This window comes from Chiloscyllium plagiosum, chromosome 24, assembly GCF_004010195.1.
Source record: "Chiloscyllium plagiosum isolate BGI_BamShark_2017 chromosome 24, ASM401019v2, whole genome shotgun sequence".
Classification (NCBI taxonomy): domain Eukaryota; kingdom Metazoa; phylum Chordata; class Chondrichthyes; order Orectolobiformes; family Hemiscylliidae; genus Chiloscyllium; species Chiloscyllium plagiosum.
Genome location: NC_057733.1, coordinates 17,632,980 through 17,638,979, shown reverse-complemented (window position 1 = coordinate 17,638,979; position 6,000 = coordinate 17,632,980). Strand labels below are relative to the sequence as shown.

General features: G+C 42.4%; 1 protein-coding gene across 3 annotated transcripts in view; it reads left to right on the top strand.

Moving 5' to 3' along the window:
• b3gntl1 (UDP-GlcNAc:betaGal beta-1,3-N-acetylglucosaminyltransferase-like 1) overlaps nt 1-6,000 on the top strand; it is a 328,308-nt gene that overhangs the window by 251,525 nt on the left and 70,783 nt on the right. The gene's annotated exons all lie outside the window — the stretch shown is intronic.

The window sequence follows — 6,000 nt, the reverse complement described above, 5'->3', positions numbered from 1 at the left end:
TTCTTGAGGTTGCAGGGGAAGGTGCTGGGAGTGGAGGTTGGATTGGTGGGGGATGTGGACCTGATGAGGGAGTCACGGAGGGAGTGGTCTTTTCGGAATGCTGATAGGGGAGGGGAGGGAAATATATCCCTGGTGGTGGGGTCCATTTGGAGGTGGCCGAAATGACGGCGGATGATACACTGTATCTGGAGGTTGATGGGGTGGTCGGTGAGGATCAGTGGGGTTCTGTCCTGGTGGCGGTTGGAGGGGCGGGGCTCAAGGGCGGAGGAGCGGGACGTGGAGGAGATGCGGTGGAGGGCATCGTCGACCACATCTGGGGGGATATTGCGGTCTTTGAAGAAGGAGGCCATCTGGGTTGTACGGTATTGGAACTGGGGAACTGGTCCTCCTGGGAGCAGATGCGGCGGAGACAAAGGAATTGGGAATATGGGATGGTGTTTGTACAGGGGGCAGGGTGGGAGGAGGTGTAGTCTAGGTAGCTGTGGGTGTCGGTAGGTTTATAGTAAGTGTCCGTGTTGATTCGGTCGCCCGAGATAGAAATGGAAATGTCTAGGAAGGGGAGGGAGGAGTCTGAGACGGTCCAGGTGAATTTGAGGTCGGGATGGAAGGTGTTGGTAAAGTGGATGAACTGTTCAACCTCCTCGTGGGAGCACGAGGCAGCGATGATACAGTCATCGATGTAGCGGAGGAAAAGGTGGGGGGTGATGCCAGTGTAGGTGCGGAGGATGGACTGTTCCACATATCCTACGAAGAGGCAGGCATATCTGGGGCCCATGCGGGTGCCTATGGCTACTCCTTTGGTTTGGAGGAAGTGGGAGGATTGGAAAGAGAAGTTGTTCAGGGTGAGGACCAGTTCAGTCCCACTCCACCAAGGACTTTTAGAGAGCTGCATTATGTGTCTAACTTTGTGCACTGATTTCTAATATTCCTGCTGCTGTCAGGTGATCTGTCCTGTTGACTCCTACTTAGTGATTCACTAAGTTTTGAGTCTCCACAGGATTCTGGAGAAAATGCCATTTCATCATGCATTCTGCTTTAACAACCCGTGGGGGATAATAGCATGTTACAAAGGCACAGACTGTATTCTTATTGTGAGGACCATGGTCGGACCTAAAATAGTTCTTCTTTCAAATGTGCATAGTGTCAGAGTTCCATCAGCAAACATTTTGTATTGGAAAAAATATTGTCCAACGGCTCATCTCTGATTGTTGCATACCCCATTAGAAAGGGCCAGTATGTGACGGGTATCTCTACATCAGAATTCCTCTGCCAATTTTAACTTACAAAATAAGCAGCAATGAAAGGCAATGATTCCCATAACAAAGAATTCTAAAATAAACCCAATTCTGTACAAGACTACCTTGAGAGGCTCAAAATAATCTTCAGCTTTTATGAAACGCTATTAGACTTGTGCTTAACCCTTAGTACAGTAATTAAATAAAGATAATATTATCCTCAAAAACTTTGCACTGCTTGGAAAGAAACATTTATAAATATTCTGTGGATTTACTACTGTAAAGAAAGTTTACTGAAACTTCAGGAATTAACTTTTTTTATTTTAATTCAAATATGATCCTTTTTTATAGGGTTATTTTTGTTTACCATTGAATTAAATGAGATTGGATGAATCTTTGACCTCATTCTTCCAAAATACGATCTACTCTGGGCTTCCATCATCTCCCATCCACCTAAACAATGGAGCAAATATTTTCATTTAGTGCCATTGTCAGCTGTCCCTCAATTCTTGGATGGGGGTTTCTATTGAGTTGTGCAAGTGTCTGCTCTCTGTCCTCACCTACCTGAACTTACAGATTTGTGAGCTGCGGATCTTTGGGCAGATGGTGCAGGATGTCCCAGGAGGTGGTGTAATCCAGAATGCAGGAGTTGCCTGAGTTTCTTTGTTTCTCTGCTATTGATCTGCCTTAGTCATTGCTAAGGCATTGTGGCTCAAAGTGTGATATTGTTCACTGGTCATTTCAAAAATTGGTAACAAGCCCTTCCAATCTTTAATGTCATTGCAAAGAGAGGTTCCAAGTGTTTTTGAAGCTTTTTTTCCATTTATTGTTGTCTCATATACCTAAGTACAGTGAAAAGTTTTGTTTTGTATGCAGTACCGGCAGATCATAACATACAAGGACATACAGATCATAGGGTGCTTCGGCAGAGTGAGGCATGTAAAGGTTACAGCTGCACAGGAGGTGCACAGAAGCAAAATCACCATTAGATTTGAAAGTTAAGAGGTCCATTTAGCAGTCTAGTAACAGCGGGGAAGAAGCTGTTCTTGAACCTGTTGGTACATGTGTTTAAGCTTCTTTATCTGCTGCCTGATAGAAAAGGTTGGAAGACAGTATAACTGGGGTGGGCGGGGTCTTGGAGGATGTTGGCTGCTTTTCAGCAGCAACAAGAAGTGTAGATGAAGTCCATGGATGGAATGTTGGCTTGCATGATGGTCTGGACTGTGTTCACAATTTTCTGTAATTTCTTACAGTCCTGGGCAGTTGCCATACCAAGCCTTAATGCACCCAGATAGAATGCTTTCTATGGTGCATCGGTAAAAGTTGGTGAAAGTCCTTATGGACATGCCGAATTTCCTTAGCCTCCTGAGGAAGAAGGCATTGTTATGCCTTCTTGACTGTCGCATGTACCTGGGAGGACCAGGACAGATTGTTAATTACAGTCACTCCTGGGAATTTGACATTGTCAACCCTCTCCACCTCAGCTCCATTGATGTAGATCGGGGCATATCCACATCATTTTTTTCCTGAACAGGTTGATCAGTTTTTTAGTTACTACTCGGCATGTCCCTAGAATGTTGGCTATTTTCTGAGTTGGTAAACAGGAGCCAAGAGAGAAGATGTTTTACAGCCATCTGGACATAGTCTGTGCAAGCTGATTCACCATTTATTCCTAGCCCTCCTACCATATCCAGTGGATCCACAGTGAGACTGCGAATGGAAATACTTTCGTGCTCTCCATTGTCATTAATACCCCAGTCTCAGTGCCAGACCGGAATGTTTAGATGAGGGTTGCTCTGTTGTGGAGGCCTCTTTTGCTCAGTTTGTAAAGAGCAGAGCTAGCACGACTGTTCCGAGTGTTGGCATGCAAGAGTGCTGGTGTGATTCAAGTGGTTTCAGGACTCGGAGGGAGAGAGTTTTCCTGTTGTTTTTGCCTTTTGAGTCACCAGGAATTGATTCTTGCTGTGCTACAGGAGGAGAAGCTGACTAATGGATGAGTGAGTATCTGGTAAATGATTAAGGTTTCTTTCAATAGTTAAAAATAGTATAGCAACTCTGTAAAGGTTAATTAAATATATATATATATATAAAGAATGTCTTAGAATTAAAGAATTCCTTTCAGCATATTAAAGATGGCAGGACAAGTGATGTGTCTCAGTTGCAGCATATGGGAGTTCCTGGATGCCAGTTTGGTCCAGAGCAAACATGTCTGCAACAAGTGTTTAAAGTTCAAGCAGCTTCAGCTCAGACTTTATAAGACCACAGATAGAGGTGCAGAATTAGGTTATTTGACCCATCAAGTCTGCTCCACCACTCAATCATAGATGATATGTTTTTCAGCCCCATTTTCCTGCCTTCTCTTCATAACCTTTGATCCCCTTACTCGGCAAGAACCTATCTATCTGGATCAATGGTGCTGGAAGAGCACAGCAGTTCAGGCAGCATCGAGGAGCTTCAGCAAAAATCGACGTTTCGGGCAAAAGCCCTTCATCAGGAGGGCCTTTGCCCGAAACGTCGATTTTGCTGAAGCTCCTCGATGCTGCCTGAACTGCTGTGCTCTTCCAGCACCATTGATCCAGAATCTGGTTTCCAGTATCTGCAGTCATTGTTTTTACCTTGTTGAAGAACCTATCTATGCCTAATTTGAATACACACAATGATTTGACCTCCACAGCCCTCTACAACGGTGAGTTCCACAGATTCACCACCGGCTGGCTGTAGAAATTCCTCCTTATCTCAGTTCTAATGGATCGTCCCTCCATTCTGAGTCTGTGCCCTCAGGTCCCAATCTCTCCTATTAGTGAAAACATCTTCTATTCATCTACTCTATCCAGCCTCTCAGTATTTTGCATGTTTCAATGAGATCTCCCTCATCCTTCTAAACTACACTGTGTACAGACCCCGAATCCTCAACTGATCCTCATATGGCAAGCCTTTCATCCTTAGGATCATTCTTGTAAACCTCCAGTGGACTCCCCCACCTCCAATGCCAGCATGTCCTTCTATAGATACGGTTCCAAAACTGCTCACCATATGTCAAATGCATTCTGAGCAGAGCCTTTTACATCCTCAGCAGTACATCTCTACTCTTGTATTCTCGCCCGCTTGATATTAGTGCCAACATTTTGGCATTTGCCTTCCGAACTGCCAACTGTACCTGCATGTGGAGACAGTTTGGGTAACAATGAGAAATGTTAAAGCCAAGAAGTCACTTTGGGAGTAATGTACAGACCCCCAAACATTAACCACGCTAGAGGGTGGAACATAAAAGAAGAATTAGTGAGAGCTTGCCAGGAAGGTACAGTAATAATGTAAGATTCTTTAATCCCTATATCAGCTGGAAAAATCAGATAGGCAAAGGTAGCCTAGATAAGGTGTTTGTGGAATGTATTCTGGATAGCTTCTTGGTACAACAAGTTCTGTAGGTGACCAGAGAAAAGGCTACACTACACCAAGTGTTATGCAGTAAGTTAGGATGAATTAATCACCTTAGAGTGAATGCACCCGAAGGTAGTAGTGACCAAAATATGGTTGAAGTTTACACTCAGGGAGGCCTGAGAAGATCTGGAGAATATAAATGGGGCAATTATGAGGGCATAGAAGCAGAGCTGGCAATTTAGGATAAATTAGGCTAAATTATAGGAGAATAGTAATGCAGGGAGCAGATATATTAGGGGATATTTAATAATATATGGAAAAGATCCATTCCAGTGAACAAGAAGAATTCCAAAGGATGAACCTGCCATCAGTGATTTACCAGAAATATTAAAGATAGTATCAAAGAAAAAGCATATGATTGCGCAAAGATAAATGACAGATCAGTAGATTAGACAGCATATTTAAAAAAAGGAATGATTAAAAAAATTAAAGAAGGGAAACTTCAGTTATGAGGGAAAGCTAGACCAAAATATAAAAAAACACACAGTAAATGTTTCTATAAATATTTAAAGAAAGGTGTTAACAAGGGTCCCATAGAAAATCAGACAGAAAATTTATTATGAAAAATAAGGAAATAGTGGGTGAAGAGAATACGTATTTTATTTCAGTCGTAGAGATTACAAGTAACATCCCAGAAGAAGAAATAAATCAGGAAGTGGAAGGATGGGAGGAACTCAGAAAAAAATAATAATCATCACAAAAATAGTATCAAGTAAGTTGGTAGAGTGCAGGCTGACAAGTGCCCAGGTCAAGATGGACTTCAGTCTAACTTTGTAAAAGAAGTGGTTAATGAAATTATTGATGCATTGGCTTTAATTTTCTAAAACACCTTGATTTGGGATGGTCCCATTAGATTAGAAGATTGTGAATTTCATGATTTTATTCAGAAACAGAGGGAGATAGGAAGTAGGAAACTAGAGGCCAGTTAGCTTAATATCTGACATAGGGTAAATGTTAGTAGCTATCATGAAAGAAGCTATAGGAGTGCACTTGGATAAGTTCAAGGTAATTAGGCTGAATCAATATGGTTTTGTGAAAGCCAAATCATTTTTAACTAACCTCATGAAGTTCTTTGAGGACATAATATGTGCTATGGATAAAGGAGTGCTGTGCCATAGGGATCAGTGCTGGGACTTCAACTGTTTATAATGTATATAAATGATTTTGATGAAGGGATGGATAATATGTTTCCCACCCATATTTTCTGCCAATATAAAGATAGTTAGCAAAGTAAGTTGCATGGTAGAAGACAACATGACAGATAGGAGTAGTTAAGCAAAAGTGAGGGCTGCAGATACTAGAGTGGTGCTGGAAATGCACAGCAGGT